The sequence below is a fragment of the Apis laboriosa genome, unplaced genomic scaffold (assembly GCF_014066325.1).
Source record: "Apis laboriosa isolate Shangri-la unplaced genomic scaffold, ASM1406632v1 scaffold14551_cov152, whole genome shotgun sequence".
NCBI classification, from domain to species: domain Eukaryota; kingdom Metazoa; phylum Arthropoda; class Insecta; order Hymenoptera; family Apidae; genus Apis; species Apis laboriosa.
Window position 1 is genome coordinate 253,425 of NW_025221576.1, and position 18,691 is coordinate 272,115.

General features: G+C 48.6%; 2 protein-coding genes across 3 annotated transcripts in view; one reads left to right on the forward strand and one right to left on the reverse strand.

Annotated features, from left to right (window-relative positions):
- The window catches only part of LOC122710326 (L-lactate dehydrogenase A-like 6A), a 99,836-nt gene that overhangs the window by 12,306 nt on the left and 68,839 nt on the right, over positions 1-18,691 (reverse strand). The window contains exon 1 of one of the 2 annotated variants that reach the window (XM_043928096.1): positions 7,877-7,979. The exons of the other annotated variant lie outside the window; for it this stretch is intronic. The gene's annotated coding sequence lies outside the window, so the exon portion shown is untranslated. Of the gene's footprint in view, positions 1-7,876; positions 7,980-18,691 lie in introns of those variants that run through there. 2 annotated transcript variants of the gene reach the window in all.
- The window catches only part of LOC122710325 (TSC22 domain family protein 1), a 123,001-nt gene that overhangs the window by 4,232 nt on the left and 100,078 nt on the right, over positions 1-18,691 (forward strand). The window lies entirely within an intron of this gene.

The window sequence follows — 18,691 nt, forward strand, 5'->3', positions numbered from 1 at the left end:
GCCGAAAGAGTCTCCCTCCTTTCGAGGCCCCTTTCGAGGCCCCTTTCGAGGTACGCGCGATTGAAATTTATTTAGGGAGAGGGGGGAGAGGCCGTAAACTACGGGGGAATCGAAGAAATTAGCGTACTGGGCGTGGAATGCACGCGGGGAGCGAACGGGATGAGAAACAATACGTGAACTTAAATACGAGCGTTTTTTTCTCGGCCACCATTTGTCGGAAGAAATATAGCCCGCGTTAAGCGGGACGTTTATAGCGCCGTGAACAGAGCCACATCGGTGAGATTTGCAAACATCTTGCGCGCGAAAGGGCGTGACCAGGGAGGGGGAGCCATTGCGATATTGCGGAGTTTCGACCGCGTTTTATGTCCCCCTGCACCTGATCGCTCGTCGCCCGATCCACCGTTTTTTCTTGCCACCGTTTATCGCTTCCCATTAAACTTTATTTATCCCGCGATTATCCCCGCGCCACTTCTCGCGCTCGTTAGATTATTTCAAAAATCTCCCCTGTACCGTTACTTCGCTTATTTTCCATTATTATTATTTTTTAATATCGCTCGGAGTGGGATCTTTATGCGCGGATATATACAGGCGCGTGTGATGGAGGAGACGAGTCGTTATTTTAAGTGGAAATTTTAAAACAACGATGAGATGATTGGCACTTAAAGGATCGAAAAAAAGAGGATCGATAATGCTTTTCGTTATTTACGTCGGTAGAGAGGTATTCGTGACGTAAGAGGGAACGTGAAAAAAAAAGGGGGAAAAAAGAGAAAAAAGGAAAGGAGAGAAAAAAGGAAAGGATTAAAAATAGGAAAAATATATTGCGCATTTACACGGATTGGATTTAGCATTCTTGGATCTCATCTCAAGCTGGATATATCTAATTTGTACCTGACTAATTCGATTTCACACCGATCGACGACAATCGGTTAGCATCTATTTTGAGCCATACGAGTCGGCTACATACCGACGCGTATAAACTTGCGCGAAGTACCAGTAAATATATTGCAGGTTCCCTTCAACTTCATCGATGAATACATTGACCCCTATGAAAGGATCGATCGAGTCCCTGTTCCATGCCGCTCGCCTCTTGCTTCGATTTCGTTCCTTTTTCCTTTCTTTCTTTCTTTCTTTCTTTCTTTCTTTTTTTTTTTTTCTAAACAGCCATTCGTAACTTTATTCTCGAACGACCGACCGTCGCAAATCTCGTTTAATCGCGTTCAAAAACGTAAAAAAAAAAAAAAAAAACATTTTACGTTTTCAAAGGTATCGTTTCGTTTCATTAACTTTTTCCATTCTCTCTCTCCCTCTCCCTCTCTCCCTCCCTCTTTTTCCGTCAATCGAAGGTTCGAAAATTTAGAAGGACGATTGTTCGACTCTAACGTGTGTTCAAATGCTTGCAAAAGGGAGGGGGAATTTATTTTCTACGTATTCCACAACGTATTGAAACCAATCCATAACGCGATACGGTATTGGAAGCAATGGTTACAAACTCGTCGTACGGATCGAGTCGTAACGACTAAATGAAGCAAAGTGTTAAATGTTTACCGAAAACCAATTAAAATTTACGCATGGCGATTCATAAGAGAATTCCAACGGGTTAGAGTAATCGAAGTCGATTTTAATTATGACGACGTGTATGGCTTCTTGTAGCCGTGTTCCCATGATAGCGACCCGTGAGTTATCGGACGTTTATGGCGGTGTCCGTTATTCGATTTTACGCTAGGGACCAATGGTAATAACAATTACGGTGCCAAAGGTGGCTTGCGCGCCGTCGTACCCGGCCATCCATAATCGCGATTCTATTCCCATCGCTTCCCGTCTACAGAAATCGATGTAAACACCCGATGGAACGAACGCGCTAATAATCGTTATTTCGCGTCGCGCGCGATTAATTACCTTCTCTCTCTCTCTCTCTCTCTCTCTCTCTCTCTCTCTCTCTCTCTCTCTCTCCCTCTCTCTCCCTCTCTCCTTTTCCTCTCCAACGGAGAATAATTCGAGAACAACGAAAATCGAGGGATAGGACAGCTGTGATCGTGGCTGTCGAACCCCGTCGAAAGAGGAGGGGGGAGGAGAGAGCGAAAATATAAACGGACGAGTGGAACGGTCCGCGATGTTTCTCGCGATGAACGAGTCTCGGTCCTCGGATAACTCATAAAACCATGCTCGTTTATTTGGTCGAGGATCTCCTTTGGTCGGCGGCTCCGTCCACCTAGGGGAATCTCTATACGGCCGAGCAACGACATTTTCGAAATATGTAGACGCTCGTTCTTCTTTTTTTTTCTCTCTCTCTCTCTCTCCCTTTTTCCTTCGACGAAAGTAACTACAAAGTCTGTCCTCGCTCGCGAAGAGAGGAGAGGAGAGGAGAGGAGAGGAGAGGAGAGGAAGAGGAGGCGTAGGGCTTCTCGAGCACGCAATGATCGCCAACGAGAGAGAGAGGGAGAGGGAGAGGGAGAATGGCGCTCGAGCTCGCGCGTTTCTCTACGTACGTAGAGAGAGGAGACACGGGGAGCGTGCACCTGCAGCCCAACATGGGAATCCCTGGAATTCCTCGATCAACCACGGCCACGTTCTTCGGTACGATAGATGCAAAGCGAGTCTTGTCGTCTCGATAAACGACAACGTCCCGCGCCCGTGAAACACGGGCCGGTTCTCTTTAAATTTATTTATACGGAATCGAGAGGAGGAGTCGAGAGAGAGAGAGAGAGAGAGAGAGAGACGAAATTACGAATCGAAATTCGATCGATCCGCCACCCTTTTTACGATCCTATCGTAATTTAAAACACGAAATGATGGAAATGGAATAGCTCTCCCTCCCTTTTTTTCGATCCCCCCTTTTTCCTCGTTTCGCAATTGCAACCGAATTGGGAATCGCGTTATACACGTATACTCACACACACACACATCTCCTTCTTTTTTTCACGGAATGCGATTTTTTGACCCCTCGCGTGTCACGACACGTTCCCATACGTATCGAAATCCCGTTGGGAAACAGTATACATACGCAGCTGGGACCTATCTACTACGAAACCTCGAGTGAAATTCCTCCTGTGACAAACGGCTTAGCGTGAGAGAGCAACGTTCGTGTAAATATATAATTGCTCTTCCGGAAACGAGACGCTGTTAACGAGACGCGTAAAAATCGTCCAAGTCAAGGAGGGGGAGGGAGGGTATCTCTGTAGGGTTAGAAAGACGAGTTTGTCGCCGGTTGAGAAAAACGAACGATACTAATCATAGAATTACTTTGCGCTTGCATTACCATCCATCGTTTCCTTATGATTCTCTTTTACGGCAAATTATTCTGCATCATACAGAAATTACTTGTATAATTTCCCCGGTAAACGTATAATAATAATTGCTGTAATGAAAATATGGTCTCTCCTCTGCCAAAGCTTTTTAACCACGAAACGTTAAAGAAACGTTAAGGGAGAATAAATTATCGGAAACATCCCACACAACCTTCCGAAAACGAAATGAAACGAGCGTAAGACTCGTTCGCGATAATTCTAGGGAAAAGGAAGAAAAGAAAAGGTGTCCGTAGTAAAAAAAATAAATCGAGCGAACGAAACGCATCTGACCACTCTAGGCTTGACCGAGCAGCAGGGAGAGGTCTCGCAAAGATCGTCAATCCCCATCTTGGCCACCCTTCCAGTAGCCGTTCCAACACCGAAACCTCGTCCGAACGCGGTATTCCTCCATTCTTCGTTTTCGTTAATACCTCCTTCCCCTCGAACCGGGCATATCCCTCGGATTTTTCTCACGAAACGGGGAGTTGCGCGCACCGTGAAACCGAAATTAATTAATATCATCCGATATGGCTTCCGGGAACGCGTTTAATCGCGGCGAGGAGGGGGGAGAAAGTCGGGTCCGATGGAATCGGCAAGGTGGAATGACTCGTAATATCCTTCTCCCGTGTATTAATTATCAGATTGATACGTGTAAAATTTCCTTTCTTCACAGTCACAGTGAATCGTACTTCGTGCGTAACGAGATTCTTTCGAAAAAATTAAAAACATATCTATTTACGACGACGAGGAGGGGGAGGAGGAAGAATTGGGGGTGATGCGGCGAGGAACGCGTGAAATTGTGAAAAAAATTTCCAAATTTATACACCCGTCGAGAGCGAACGAGATAAATCGGGTGTTCTTTTCTCCCTAGGCGAAAGTACTGTAGTATTGGATATGCATAATAAGATCGAGGCGATTTGCTTGTAAACGCGCGAAGAAAGGTTATTAAGATAAGGGCGTTTAAAAGTGGAGCGTAAGGAAGAAGCGCGTTCGATACTCGTATTAGACGGAATGGTTGATTAGAGAGCGAAGGTTTTCGAGGAAGTTGACGAGCGAGAGAATATGGGACAGGTCCGGCGAGGGGTTCGTGGAATCAATTAAGTCTCGTCAACGCCCAGGATCCACTTAATTAGAAGCACTCGCCGTTTTTGTCGGTACTTGGTTAATTAAGATTCGCAAACAGTGTTTCAACCTTTAACGGTACGGACACGAACGCTCCTTCTCTCTTGCCTTCTCGTCTTGATTTAAGGTGAAGCGTTGCATATGTATGCGGCTTCGATTTATTTATTAACCATCTTTCGGAGATAGATACCGTTTACCTCTCTCTCTCTCTCTCTATACATATATATATGTATATATGTATATATTAGCGAGGTTTAAGTCGAGATCGGTTTTTTCTTTCTCTCTTCCTTCCTTCCTTCCTTCCTTCCTTCCTTTTTTCCTTTTCTCTTTCTCGTCTCGTCTCGAGAACACGGGATCCGCGTTATTGGCCCCGCGTTAATTTATTTCAGCCGATTCCATTATACGATCCTTTTTCCACGATCGATCTTAATTATATATTTATTCTTTTCTTCTTCTCGACAAATGAACAAAGCAAAACGAAACAATTTGCTTTTACCACACTATTTACCATTCAACGTATAACCCTAAAGGTTTCCAAGAATAACTTGCCATAAAATATTAACTAATACGCGAAGTTAATGGCACGGAGGGACTCGTGCTAAACCGTGTACGCGGTCTCAACCGCCATTCATCCTTGAACAGATGCACTTGAACGGTGAAGCATCACGCGTCGAAGAGAATGGACATTGAGATTTCCCTCGTCAGCCGCGAAGGTCGAGGATTTTACTCCTCCAACGAGTATCCCCCGGCAGGATAGGTGTACTCGAACGCGTCGAACGATCATAGCCTCTTCATTGTGCCGTCCGGTAGCGAAGCGAACTCTGGGGGAGGGGAGGAGTGACGACGCTCCCGTGTTCAAACTCGAAACGCTCCTCTGCTCTTGATCGCCTCGAACGCGAATACGATACCGCGTATATATATACGAATAGATAATACCCAATCACGGTGGAGAGGCTCGATACCACCGTCATAATAGCCCTAATGCAAACGTTGAATAGACCTCGTTGCTCGCGCAACTCCTCCTCCTCCTACATATTTCACCGTGAATCTTTTCTTCTCTCGCTCGAAGGAGAGAGAAAGAGAGAGCAAGTGCTCTTCCCCTCCTCGTTGAAAACGTTCCATCTTCTACGCACGCGTGTCGAACGAACTCGTTACTTTTCTCCTCCTTCTCCTTCTCTCGAGAGAAAGGGAGAGGAGTTAGGTCGATTGTTCGAATACTCGGGTATTGTCGATCCGCTTATTTTTGTTTCTCGTAATGAACTATTGATCGCGAGAGTTGGCCGGCGATCCTTTCACGCCGCCACGAGGCCGCGCTCGAGAAGGCGAGATCCTTCGCGGAGAAGAGCGGTTGGCTGGGGAGTGAGACGGAGAGGGGAGAGTAGGCGCGCGCATTCACGGATCATTACGCGACAGTGACGAATTATAACGACGCGGCCGTAATGCGTCTCCTTGTAGAGCGGCCAACCGTTTTTGCCACCGAGATACCGAGATCGATAGAAGATGGAAGGGGAGGTGGAGGCACGACGAAGGGGACAGAGGGAGGGGAAAGGGAGGACCAGCGGTGACCGGTAGAGTGCGTCGTAAACCTGTTCCCCCGTTTTCGCCGCTCGGGCGAAACCGCTTTTATTTACGAGTCCCGCGCACCGCGCAATTTCGAATCACGTTCACGGCTACCGATCGTACGCCTCCGAATCTCGCGTATCTCGCCTATTCCTGACCCAACTCTCCGCTATTCGAACGCTATCCTCTCGATCGTCGCGCGATCGATCATAAATTATCGTTGCTCGCCTCTTCTTCTTCTTCCCTTCGTGTGATTCTCTCTCCGTCTCTCCGCCAAAGAAAGTTTTTCCTCGCGGTTCTCTCGAAACGAAGGCGGGACGATTTGGTTCATCTATCGGGGCGGCAGTCGGTGAAACGAGCGATAATATATTACCGGTTGATCCGATCGTTGCTGTCATTTGCGCCGAACGGCTCGGGGATTAATTAGCTCGACCGATGGGCTCGAGATCTCGTTCGAACGACTCTCCTGTACCCTCCTCGAATCCTTCGTCTTTCTTCTTCTTCTTCTTTGCGGTTCTTCCTTCTTGATACAATTTCTTTCGAGAGAGAGAGAGAAAGAGAAGGAGAAGGAGAGGAGTCTCGGCCTCGTCTCGACATATCGGAACGTCCACGCGGTGGAACGCGCGTGCCTGATCGTCGTTTAGATTCGCCTTGCCTCCACTCTCCTCTTCGGTGCACGCGTTTCCGCGCGGATGACAAAGAAACGGGGGACGCGTCGCTCGCTCGTAATTCAGTTTACTTGCGACCGTATCAACCGAGTGATTTGCGACTGATCGAAGGGGAAACGACGGAGGAGAACGCGCCATATACATGGCGTATGCGTGGTAGCGAGTTTCGAACGAACTGAAGGAATATGAAAATTCGGAACGTATTTCATTTTCGTTCATGCCCGCTCCTCGAAAAGAAAGAATGAAAACGCGAAGGATAAAAAAAATTAGAATTGGAATTTCTTGTCGCTCGAAAACCTCGTCTCGCATTCCATCCACCGGATCCGTCCTCTTGGAATCTTTAAAGAAACAGCCGCTCGGTCGGCTCGATCTAGGCGGTGATTCTCACGCGTTCCTCGACGAATAAAATCTGGATCCGGCGGTCGAGGATGTCGGTGGACGCCGTCGATCGCGCTCTCGAGGACAGCATCCGAGGGACGCGGGGCGGGGATCTAGGGACGAGACAAACGCGGATCGGGACAAAGTTGGCGGGTGCCGAGCGGTTAATTCGTCTCGATCGAGTGCCTAGATAAATGGACGCCTCTCCTCTCGGTCGTGGACGCGGTCGAGCGTGGCCCGAGCACCCGCTCTTGGATCGACGATCGGCGACGACCGCCGATCAACTCCTCCTCGGATAAGGCCGTTCGATATCCGGTTAATGCCCAAGATAAATAACAATTATTTTATAATTAAGCGGCCGAGGCTGGCGGGTAGTAAATACACGTCCACGCGGCGGAACACCTCCTCGCAACCCGACACCGCCCGTTGCAGCTCATTCATAAGACGCGGGACCGGCATCGATCAAGGAGAGTCGAGGGAGAAACTCTCTCTCTCTTTTTCGTTCCCCCGCCGTTCGAGATTCGATGAAAGAAGTGGAGCAACGCGGAAATTCTTCGTAAAATCGCGATACTCGAAAAGTATTAAAAAACAGGTAAAAAAAAGATGGAAAAAGAAAAATTTGCGAGAAAAAGAGGATATCTTCTCTTATTATTTGTCTCGTTGAAGAGAGTCGATTGTGACGAGATTCGTTAATAGCCGCGTTTCCGTCCACGATTCTCGGATGCTCGGATTTCTGCCGCGTCCTTACCCCCCTCTCGCCCCCGTAAGTCGGTCGGCCCGCGTAAAATAAGTCCGGTCGAGGCCGTAAAACGGGCCTCCCGTCGTAACTTACGTCCTGTGTATACGCATAAAGCCATTATATACCTTATACTGTCCTGTAATACGCTATAAAATCCCGCGTTGTATATCTAGGCGCGATATCATCTGGGTTAGGAGCAGCACCCGTAGAGCACGCTCGGCCTCTTGTCCTCCTCCTCCTCCTCCTCCTCCACCTCCACCACTACCAGTGGATGCCTTCCACTTGGCTAGGAGCGCGTACGAGCGTCCAAGTACGTACTTACCGCCGCTGTCTCTTTTACTCGGATCGGGATGCCCATTATTTTCGCCCTCGATGGTGAAACCTTTCCGACGGCAAGAAACTGTCCGCCGTCGCCGCCGCCATGCCCGTACGTCTCCGTTCCCGCGTGCGAAACCAACAACCCACCACCGTCGTCCAGCTACGGAGGAGGGACGATCCCGAGGATAATAGCCTCTGCCGCCCCGTCGCTTCTTTTTTTTACATCCCCAAACATCGTAATTATTTTATTCCGCCCCTCCTCTCTCTTTTCCTCGCGTCGATTTTTCAATCGTTATCCGGGAATCTTGATTGCGAGAGAGCGCAGTTTAGATTTACGACGCGACCGCTATTACCAACCTGTTACGAGTCGGTCGCGTTCGGTTACAAGAGGAGAATGCGAGACACGGTTCGGATTCGAGTTCGATCGCCTCGATAAGAAAACCGAGACCGATTTCCTCGATCGATCCCCAACCTTCTTTGTTTCTCGATCGAAACGCTTCTCCTAAATCGCTAGCAGAATTTTTACGATCTCGTAGATTTCGCCGTAAAAAAAAAAAAAAAAAAANAAAAAAGAGGAGAGATTTTTATTCGCCGAGTATGGATAACGATAGAAACGACTCGATTCTCCCGACGGCGAATCGCCGAGAAGACGTATGAAGCAGCCGGTGAAACGTTGGTTGCGCGGCTTTGGCGCGTCCCATCGCGTTTGAATCTCGCGTGGATTCGGTTACCGACGTTTACGGACGATCGCTTCCGAATGGGATAACGCATGTCCCGCCACGACTGAACAGGCCGGGGCATAGGACGGCGAAGGAGGTGTTACGTTACTGCTGAGGCTGCCGCGGCACGCCAACTTTACGGGATACGGAAGCCACGTAGTCGCCGGCTACCGAAACCCTCGCGTATTTTCACGCCGGTGCCGGTGCGCGCGCCGACCTCGCGAAAGATGGTGTCGATTACGTGCCGTATAATGTGACTGCGCCCCGTCCCTCTCTCCGTGCGCCAAGGGAACGCGGATTCAACATCGAAATTGTAACGCTCGAGCATTCGATAATAATCGGTCGATTCGAGTTCGAACAATTCGGTTCGAACAACGATCGTACATTTTACGAGAGTGCTTGTCTCAGTGTTCGCCAGGCCGATTTAATTCGAGTCTCACTCATGAACTTTTGAGAATAATTATATGAGTCGAATTTCTAATATGAAGTAATTATTAATTATAAGTTTAATTTACAAAGAAAAATAAGAAACTTATTGATAACGATTTTAAATTAAAATAAAATATTTTGAGATGTTATTTATGTACATCGTAAAATTGAAAATGCTTTTTAATAAATTTACGAAATATTTCTCAACTCGATTAATCGTCTGTCTATACACGCGTTTAAAAAGAGGATTTAAAATTTTATGATTGTTACATACGTTACATTGAAACGATTATTTTTCACGTACGTTTGAAAATGAATATTCGAACCAATATTGCAAACTAACTTTATATAGAATCGCGCTTTACGAGCTATTCGTAGCTCGTACGAAGCAAATTATTAATTAACGATTATTATCCCGTGATTTCTCTTAATACCGTTTTACGACGTGAATCGCGAATAGTAGTTAAACAGCGAGGACAGCGTGAGAAAGACGTCGAATGTACAAACGTGCGTAATCATCGACCAGATATTTAAACGATCTCCGATATTGGTTAAACGAATTAAGAAAAGATGATTGAAAAGTTCATTACAAGATAGAACCGTACCCTTTCGGAATGGATCGGACAACTGACGTGCAATTATGACGCGCCTCGTCTACGCGCCAATCGTAACTGACAAATACCGCGATCTGCCCACGCGAAACGGTTACACCGACGCTATTCCTATTGGTAAGCAACAGCGAGCGATCGAAGCGCGGACCACCGTGAATTCGCGAAAGCAGTTTTTCTTTTTTGCGCGACAAACGGTTACGCTTATCTCTCCGCCACGAATAACGTTTCGCGCACGGTAATCCAATTTGTACGCGGCGCAGTCGCACAGCGGGTGACCCATTGACGCGAGGGAATTTATACATAGCTTCGACTCGCGTTCGAAAATCAATCGCGCAAATGCGATACAACGGGCGCTCGTTTCCCGACCGTTTATAGTTATAGCGTACGGTTTTACGCGTAATTAATTAATTAGAGTTTAACGTTCTCGTAAATAAAAATTTATCTATCGATTAGATCCAGTTTTTTCTTTTTATAAGGAAAATGTATATATATGAGCAGGGAAGAATAATTGGAATCGAGTGTTTCGAAGCCGATATCTGCTGTTACAAATTAATCCAGCAATTAGTACGTACATTCGTCGTCGTGTAAAAGCTATGGTATGGCACGATAACAAGTTACCGCAGAATCGCATTCGAAGCGATACGTACGTACACGATCTAATCGAAACGATTCTCTTCCTCTGGTCGATTCCGTCACGCTTCTATCGCCCATGAGAACGATGAAACGAACCGCCCAGGAGTGGGATGCCAATTAACCGGCGTTCGCCGACCGATACAACGAATAACGGAGATCGGGGGGATAATCGCGAATCGTGATAATTCTGCTCGCAAGAATTTCTCGATGCTTCGAAGCACGTATCGGATACCTCGAAAAGGTATATAGGCGGGGAGAAGTAACTCGGTGCTCGACGAATTAATTCCTGGCAAAAATATCGATAGACCGTTTTCACGTTGGGTCCTCACCAACCATAATTCCAAATTAATTCGGAACGATACTGTCGTCTCGTTCGCGTGGCCTTCGGCCATTCGCACGATTTCGTAAGCCGTGGTGTAGAGAGGTGTCGGTCGTATAACGAACGATTCACGATGAAAATAACCGGGCGACGTAGTACAATGGGAGGTCGAACTCGAGGAGGAGAGGCCATGTATGGTGAAGGATGGAGTGGCAGGTAGAAGAGGTAGCTCGTCGGAGACAAGGAAGGAAGAGAAGACCTTGGGAGAAAATTTCCTCCCCTGAAACCAAGCGTCCTTTGTCCGGTGCGCGAAATTCGCGAGTCATCGTTCGATTTAATAATTAATTATCGAACGATCGAGCGACGATAAAGGTGTCCCGCTGAAAGTGACTCTTTTCAAGGAGGATTATTCGAAGATTCACGGTGCTCGCCGAGAATCGACTGCCAAATACGCGTTTTACGAGGATAATTACACGGATGAAGAGAGATGGAGTAGGGCGCTTCGTCGTCGAGGTATCCGTGGGTGGCAAAAAACTGATCCGATTTAAACCTCGCACGATGAAATCACCGAGCCGCTCTTCCTCCTCCATTCGCTCTCAGTAGAAACGCAGAAGAATGCCGGCACCGTTGTTGAAACTGGCGCCGAATATGAATATAATTCTCTGTAAACCCCAAACGTTTACTCCTCGAAAATTTTCAATCGAGAAGAGATACATATATATATATATACTTGGAGACACTTTGTCGAGATTCGATCGCTCGAACGAACGATCGACGACCCCGAGGTCTGGATATCGATCCGTCGGATATAATCGACGTCGCTTCGACCCCGGCGATCGATCGAAAATCGAGGCAGGAGGGACGCTGCTGCGGAAAACGGAAGAGGAGGAGGAGGAGGAGGAGGAGGAGGAGGCCGTCGTACCGCGCTCACCATAATATCGAATATATTGGATAATGATAAAGCCGCGAGCACGTATTACTCCCTCCGCGCGCCAGTGATTGGTTATTAGTTTTGGGGCCGCGATACGATCTTAATGGGAATACTTAGGTGGGAGGCTCCGAGACATTGAGGATGATCTATACCCGTAGTCGTACCGTACACGCATCGGCCCGATAGATCGACGACCCTATTCGTCCACCCGGCCGCTTCCACACCCCTTCCCCCCCCCCTCCCTCCCCATTCTCTTTTTCAACCGCGTACGTTTTCGTGCGCGTACGCACACTACCGGATACCGTGGTATGTGAGCAGGACGTAGGGTGGCGCGGCCGCGCAACACAATGCAGCCAACGCTGGGGAGGGAGGGGAGCGATAAGATCGGGATTTCGAACTGCTATGTCGAGAACGCCCGCTGGGACCCACGCCTTTTTTGCACGCAACCTCCCGACCGTGGTGCGTACATATATCCACCGCCTCCTCCTCCTCCTCCTCGCCCCCTACCTGCGTGCCTCCTTGTTATTATTAGGATGAACCAGCCTTTCCCTTCCTCCCTATCCCGGAAGAGAAGGGGCCAACGCGGAGTCACTTCCTCCCTCGGACATCTGCTCCGTATTCCCTCCAACCCTTTCCCCCTTTTTTTCGTCACGGCTGAACGCTTCGCCCTGAACTTCGAATACTCTGGAAATTCTATGTACGCCTATATACATATAATTATATGTACATAATCGTAGTAATGAAAAGAGGAAATTATAAAAGGTGAAAGGCGTTGTTCCTTCTTTCCCCGTCGACGAGAGTTTCGGCGAGGAGGATAAGAAGGGAAGAGAGAGAGAGAGAGAGAGAGAGACGCTTTGGAGTTTTTTTCGCCGGGGATCGTTGGTCGCTGCAGCGTTTGCCCACCGAAATTAGATTAGGTTACTTATGACAGCGACGTAACTAAATCACATTCCTCGCGTGTTCGAGTTCTTTGCATGCACCTTTCCCCGTCGTTCGGTTTGATTTATAGGCTAGGGGGGGGGGGGCGTATTTCGCTCCCCATAAGCGGCGCTCGAGGGGGGGCGGGAACCAGTTGGCTCCTTTCGGTCCTCGTTCGGCCGGCTCGAGCAAAAATAACGATTGTTCTCGCTACCAACTCTCGTCGTAACGAGAGAGCCCGATTGTTGTTGCGATCACACGATGGAATGGATAATTCGTTTCTTAATTTATAACACCTCTCGAATTATTTCGAGAAAACCGACCATCGACTCGGGTACTATAACACAGTACGCTGATTGATTCTCCTATCTTATTATATATATATATATAGTTCGTTTACAGTGTCGGATACGCTCTTTTCCCGAAGGAGAGAGGAAAAGTTGGAATCGTAAAAACGAATATTACGCGTGGGTGTCGCGCGACGAGCAATTTCGCGTCGCCTCTCTGCTCTCCTCGCGGCCCGCGCCGCGAATTCGTCGGCGCAACCGCAGAGACAATCCACGCGTCGACTATAAACGTCGCGCGCGAAAAATACGATAATCGTCGATATCCTCTGAGCCTGCGTTTAAACCATAAACGCCACGAACACGCCTTATGAAGTTGCCTCGTTCGCGTCCAGAAACGAATAAAATCGGCTATTAATACTGTTAATCAAAAGAAAAGGAAAGAAAGAAACCGACGACGATTCAAATTATTCAAATTAATAATAAAACCTCGTCCGCTTTGTTGATATCTCATGGATATTTTACCCGTTATTTCGTTCGTTTATATAGATATCTCTCTCTGGTGGAGAAAAATCGGCTTGATCCACGATTCGATTTCCGAGAAAGCTCGTCTCCACGAGGGATCGAAGGATGGCGAGATTCCTCGAGGCGAAAGATTCACGATTTCAACGGAGAGGAGAGAAGGAGAGAGAGAGAGAGAGAGAGAGAGAAAGCGGGACGAGGCGAGAAGGACGTGATGAATCCTCGCGATTAACACGTCACCGTGGAAGAGCGTGTTTAATCAGCGCGCGGCGAACACGCTGCGGGGCGTCCGCATTCGGACCCGCGTCGGGCCCCCCGTTCTGTCCTTGCACCCCTTTCCACCCCGCCATAAATAACGGGGGGATGACGACAAACACGACGATGGTAATTGTGAGTTACGTCGCTCTTCGACGCTGAGATGGTAACGAGATCGAACACCCCCTCCTTCCTTTTTCTCTTTTAAACGATTCTCTTAAACGCACGAGAATTTTTGTTTCGATACGTAAAAATGGTAAATTCGAGTTGGAATTATCCCAGAAACCGGCGAATTTGATCAAAAATATGTTTCGAAATGGAAAGAACGGAGAGAAAGAAGAAGATAGGTGCGACAACCTTCTCGAACTCGGGATGAAAATACGATGGATGGTTTAAATGGATAAAAGTAGGATAGGATCGAAAAACGTTTCGCTCGATCGGCTCGCGAAAATGTTGGCCGCGCAGGTGAAAGTCGTTTCCGGCCGTGAAACCGGCGGTGGCCGGTAGTTCGTAACGGCGGCCCGGTAAAGCGAATATCCCCTTGAATTCAATAGCGGGTATGCAGTCGCGTGGAACAAGACGGAGACAGGAGAATACCTGGCGAAGAATAATACGGCGCGCAACGTGTCTCGGTGATACGGCGAGGAAAAGGAAGCTGGCGAAGAAACGAGAGCGTGGGGGAGAATGGACGATAGATTCGCGCGAGGAGAAGAAGAAGAAGGAGGAGGAGGAGGAGGAGGTTTCGCGTAAACGCTGACTCACGGGATCCTGAATCAGCCAAGGCTCTCTTTTAAAAGAATCGAACTTTTTTACCGACGCGTCGTCGAGAGAAACATTGTTCGAAAATGGCGCGCAAATTTGTTGCAACTCTCGCTCGTCGCCCGTTTTCGGGAGGATGATTTCCTCCTAATCTTTCCACGGCGAACGAATTTATCGAAGCCTTGAGAAAGCGGGTAATTCCCTGGATCTTATTATTATTCCCTGGAAATTATCGTCGAAGGTGGCGTTTCTTCCTCTCCTTTTTCAACGCAATCGAATTTAAAGCGTCGATGTTGCCATAAGGGGACGGCCTACTAGTAGCCACGCCGAGATCGGCAACAATAGCCTATTCTCTCTTCCCCGATACACGGGGACCAAACTTTCTTCCCTTATGGGTATTACCCGATGCGCGTAGGCTGTGCAGCCTCGTTAATTAATCCTTGGCGCGGCAAAAAGCAACCGAGCTCGGATCGGTCTCGATCTTGGAGTTCCTTAAATTTTCTCCCCCTTCGTATCTCCCCGATACAATGGTACACGCGTAACGAGGGACGAAATCGAGTAATCGGATTCTCGCCCGTTGCTCTTCTCCCTTTTTCCCGCCATCCTTAATTCGAGTCGAATTTTTCCCAACGTCGCGCGGCCAACCACCGAAACGAGAAGTTGGCGTCAACCGAACGAACGTCTCCCCCCTCGGAGAGAGACCACCACCGGCCTGGGAGGAGAGGCAAAAAGCGAAGAGCGCGCAACACCGGACCTATAAACGGCTTTTTAGGGGGTCGAGCGCGCGCTTGAATATTCAACGAGCGAGCGGCGGCGCGGCAATTAATATTGATTTTATTAAATCGAGCTTTTTGCCCTCGGCTACCTCCGGCCAACTGTCGCCGCGCGGCAGCCGAAAGTACGCGCGGATCGCATGCCACGCGGTCGCGGTTTTTCCCGACCCCAGCCCGCGGATATGGCCAACGTCCATGGCCTCCCTCTCTTTCTCTCTCTCTCTCTCTCTCGTATCGTACGCCGCATTTTCGAGAAGAGGAATTTTCGCAACTCGGTTCGAGCCCTTACGAGCTTCGACGTTTTTTCTTTCGGCGGAAGAGAAGAAGGGGCGATGGTTTAACCCGAATTGGATAAATCGGCGACGTTGTCGCGCGGGAGAGGAATCGTGAAATTTGGAAGGAATTTTTTTCGAAGGGACGTTCGAAATGGATTACAGCGCCGCTTCCGCTATCGCGGGGACGAAGGCAATTTCGCGCGCGTTGCCATTAAGACGGTCGTAAAGGTGCGAGTTGTTATCGGCAATTAAACTGCGGTAATTAGATTGTCGCAATTTGCTTCGTTTATCTTTCTCGCGCTCATCCGTCCAGGAAACGGGGAAACGGGTATTGCATTGTTTAAACAGCATTAACGATCCTCCTTTCATTTTTTAATTCATTGTTCGTTGAACCTTAACGGTGAAGGAAAATGAATCGGGATAGAGACGATAAAACGATTATACGCGTACGCACACGCGCGCGCGCAGGTACTGCTATTTCGCAGAACTCTTCTCTCCTCTCGCTCCTTTCTTACCTTCTCCGCCTTCCTAGAACGTTAGGGAGTTGTCGAGTTGTTGCCCCGCTCGTCCCACTTTTATTATTACCTTCGCCGCGATTACGTTTTCGCTCTCTCTCTCTCTCTCTCTCTCTCTCTTCTACTTTGGTAAATCAGACTCGCTTCGCCAACGCCTCCGTTTCCCTGGAAATAAACCGATTAAACGCGCGATCCTCGGAGAGGAAAAGAAAGAAAGAAAGAAAGAAAAAAAGACGCGGAAAAAGGGGACAAAAGCTCGTGGTGGCAGATGGCACGATCTCGGCAGGACGCCAGGCGCCCCACGAGAGCGAAGAGTAAGTTGGAGTAATTGGCCCTCGGTTCGATTCCAATCTTGTTGTTGTTGTTGTTGTTGTTGTTGCGAGAGCCCTCGATTCGAGGATCTCTTTCTTTCTCTCTCTCTCTCTCTCGAAGCATCGCGAGTTGCGTGGAAGGCGCATCGTGTCGGCGGGGAGCTACTGATTACAGAGCTGTCCGCGGCGCTCGCCTCGCCGCCCCATCACCTTGTACTCTCTCTGTACACGTGTTACCTGCCGCGCATAATAAGCTACCCTTCTTTTCCCACCTGCCCTCCTTCCCTCCCCCTTCCCATTTTTCTTTTTTCTCCCCTCCCCTACCACTCGACTGCCGCCCTCGGCGTCCAATCCGATCGAACCGATTCATTCGGCTACGCTTCTCCGAACTACCTACCAGAGCCGCGTTTTCATTGTTCTTTCACCACTTCTCACGATTCTCCGCTCCGATTTTATAGATCGTTGCCGCGATCCCGCGTGAAATTTTAATCCATCTTCGATCGACCCGCCAACTTTATTCCCCTCGATTCGATTCGATTCGATTCGATTCGATTCGATTCGATAGAGGAATCCTCGTTTCGACGAGTCGTTCAATGTTGGAACGGTGAAAACGCTGTTTATATCGCGCGTGGCCGAGTCTTTCTTCTTCCCTCCGCGCTTTTTGCCCGCGGAGGCCGGGCGACGGAATTCAACCGCTGCTTAATTACGTCCTCCTCTTTCTTCTTGCCCCCCTCGCTCGCGGAATGTGTTAATTTCGCGATGGCGCGGAAGGCGTCGCGCGTCGTCACGCCTAGAGAAGCCTTCGATCCTCCGGCGATCTCCCTCTCCTCTTCTGCAATGATGTGCGACGGTTTCATCACGAAGGATTGGATCCGAAGTGAGTGATCGATCGAATTTTAATTTTTCCAAGGGGGAAATTCTCAAGCGGTGACACGAAATTTCGTGTCCAAGTTTGGTTGGCAGCCAATCGTTATGCCTCGAGTCGCGGCAAATTATTCGCCGATCGAAACGGTGTTTCGCGTGGGCGGTCCCCTTCAACAGAGATATCGCAACAATACCGCTATTAGAGAAGCGTAGGACGAGTGACACGTAGGAATAGATCCGGAACGCGTGTAATACCTGATCAGTCTTCCGTTCTTTCGCGCATTTATTTTCGTGTTTTCCTCAACTTTGACAGAAGAAAGAAACAGTCCTTCCCAAAAACGAGATAATATCGAAAATATTCGATTACGCCATCCGCGCGGCTAATTCCCAAAGATTGAGCGAAAGTGAGGAGCAGAGGTCGTAAATTTACCCGGTAAACCGGGCGGAACGATTCCGTTCGGGACTGGTTAGCCGGTTCTCGTGACTTATCCCGGCATCCACGAGCACAGAGAGAGAGAGAGGCAGGCGACACAATGGGGGAGCCGGTCGAGAGAGTTGCCACACCGGCCATTGTTTTTGCGCCGCAGCGCTTTTTACCTGCATTAACGCGAATTGATTTCACGTGAAAACTGGCATCGTACACCGTGAAGCAACCGGTGAAATCTTGCCTCTCGTCGCTCGTCGGATCCTTCATTCGTCCCTATTTTCTCTTTACGCGCGGAACGAGGCAGAAGAGGAAGAAAGGAAGAAAGAAAGAAAGATGGTTCGAGATGCTAATCGTCAACGACAATTAATTAGGCGTACGACGAAGGATAATTGGAGTAGCGACAAGTTGATCAGCGCGGCTTCCTTCTCCTTCATGGATTGGAATGGAGGATCGGATTCTACTCCGTCCCCCGTGGACTAAGACGTGTCATCGGACCCCTTACTCGTCGCGTCGATGCCTTATGAGGATCGATAGAGAAGAGTCAGCCACCCTTGCGACCTAATTGTTTATTCGAGCGCGCTCTCTTTTTCAACCACGATCCCTTCCCGTGCGGACGATTCTTTCTCCTTTCTCTCTTTTCAGAGAGAACAAGCACGACGGATACTCGAGCGAAGCGATCAGGGGCCAGAGCACACCGGTAACACGGTACGATTTCGACGCTCGTTGCGAGTCAACCGGTGGAAATCCGGTTCGCCGAGTCATTATCCGTGCAACGGGAAGAGTATTGTTGCGAAAAGTGCACAAATCGACTCGTTCTCGAAAGGGATTTCCCGCGAACGGGATAGAGAATCGTCTATTATTAAATTCGTTTTCCATTGCTGGAAAATCGTTGAAAGGAATTCGTATCCGATATTTATGTACGTGCTTCGGAACGGAATGTTATGGCTCATTGTTCGCTCGCTTCCCCTTTAATAAACGTATATTAGAGTTACAAAATCGAGGATACTGTGGAGGCGCGTCATCGGTATCGGTGTTGGATCGATTGTGAAGGAGAGGTGGAAGGGAGGGGGGAAGGAT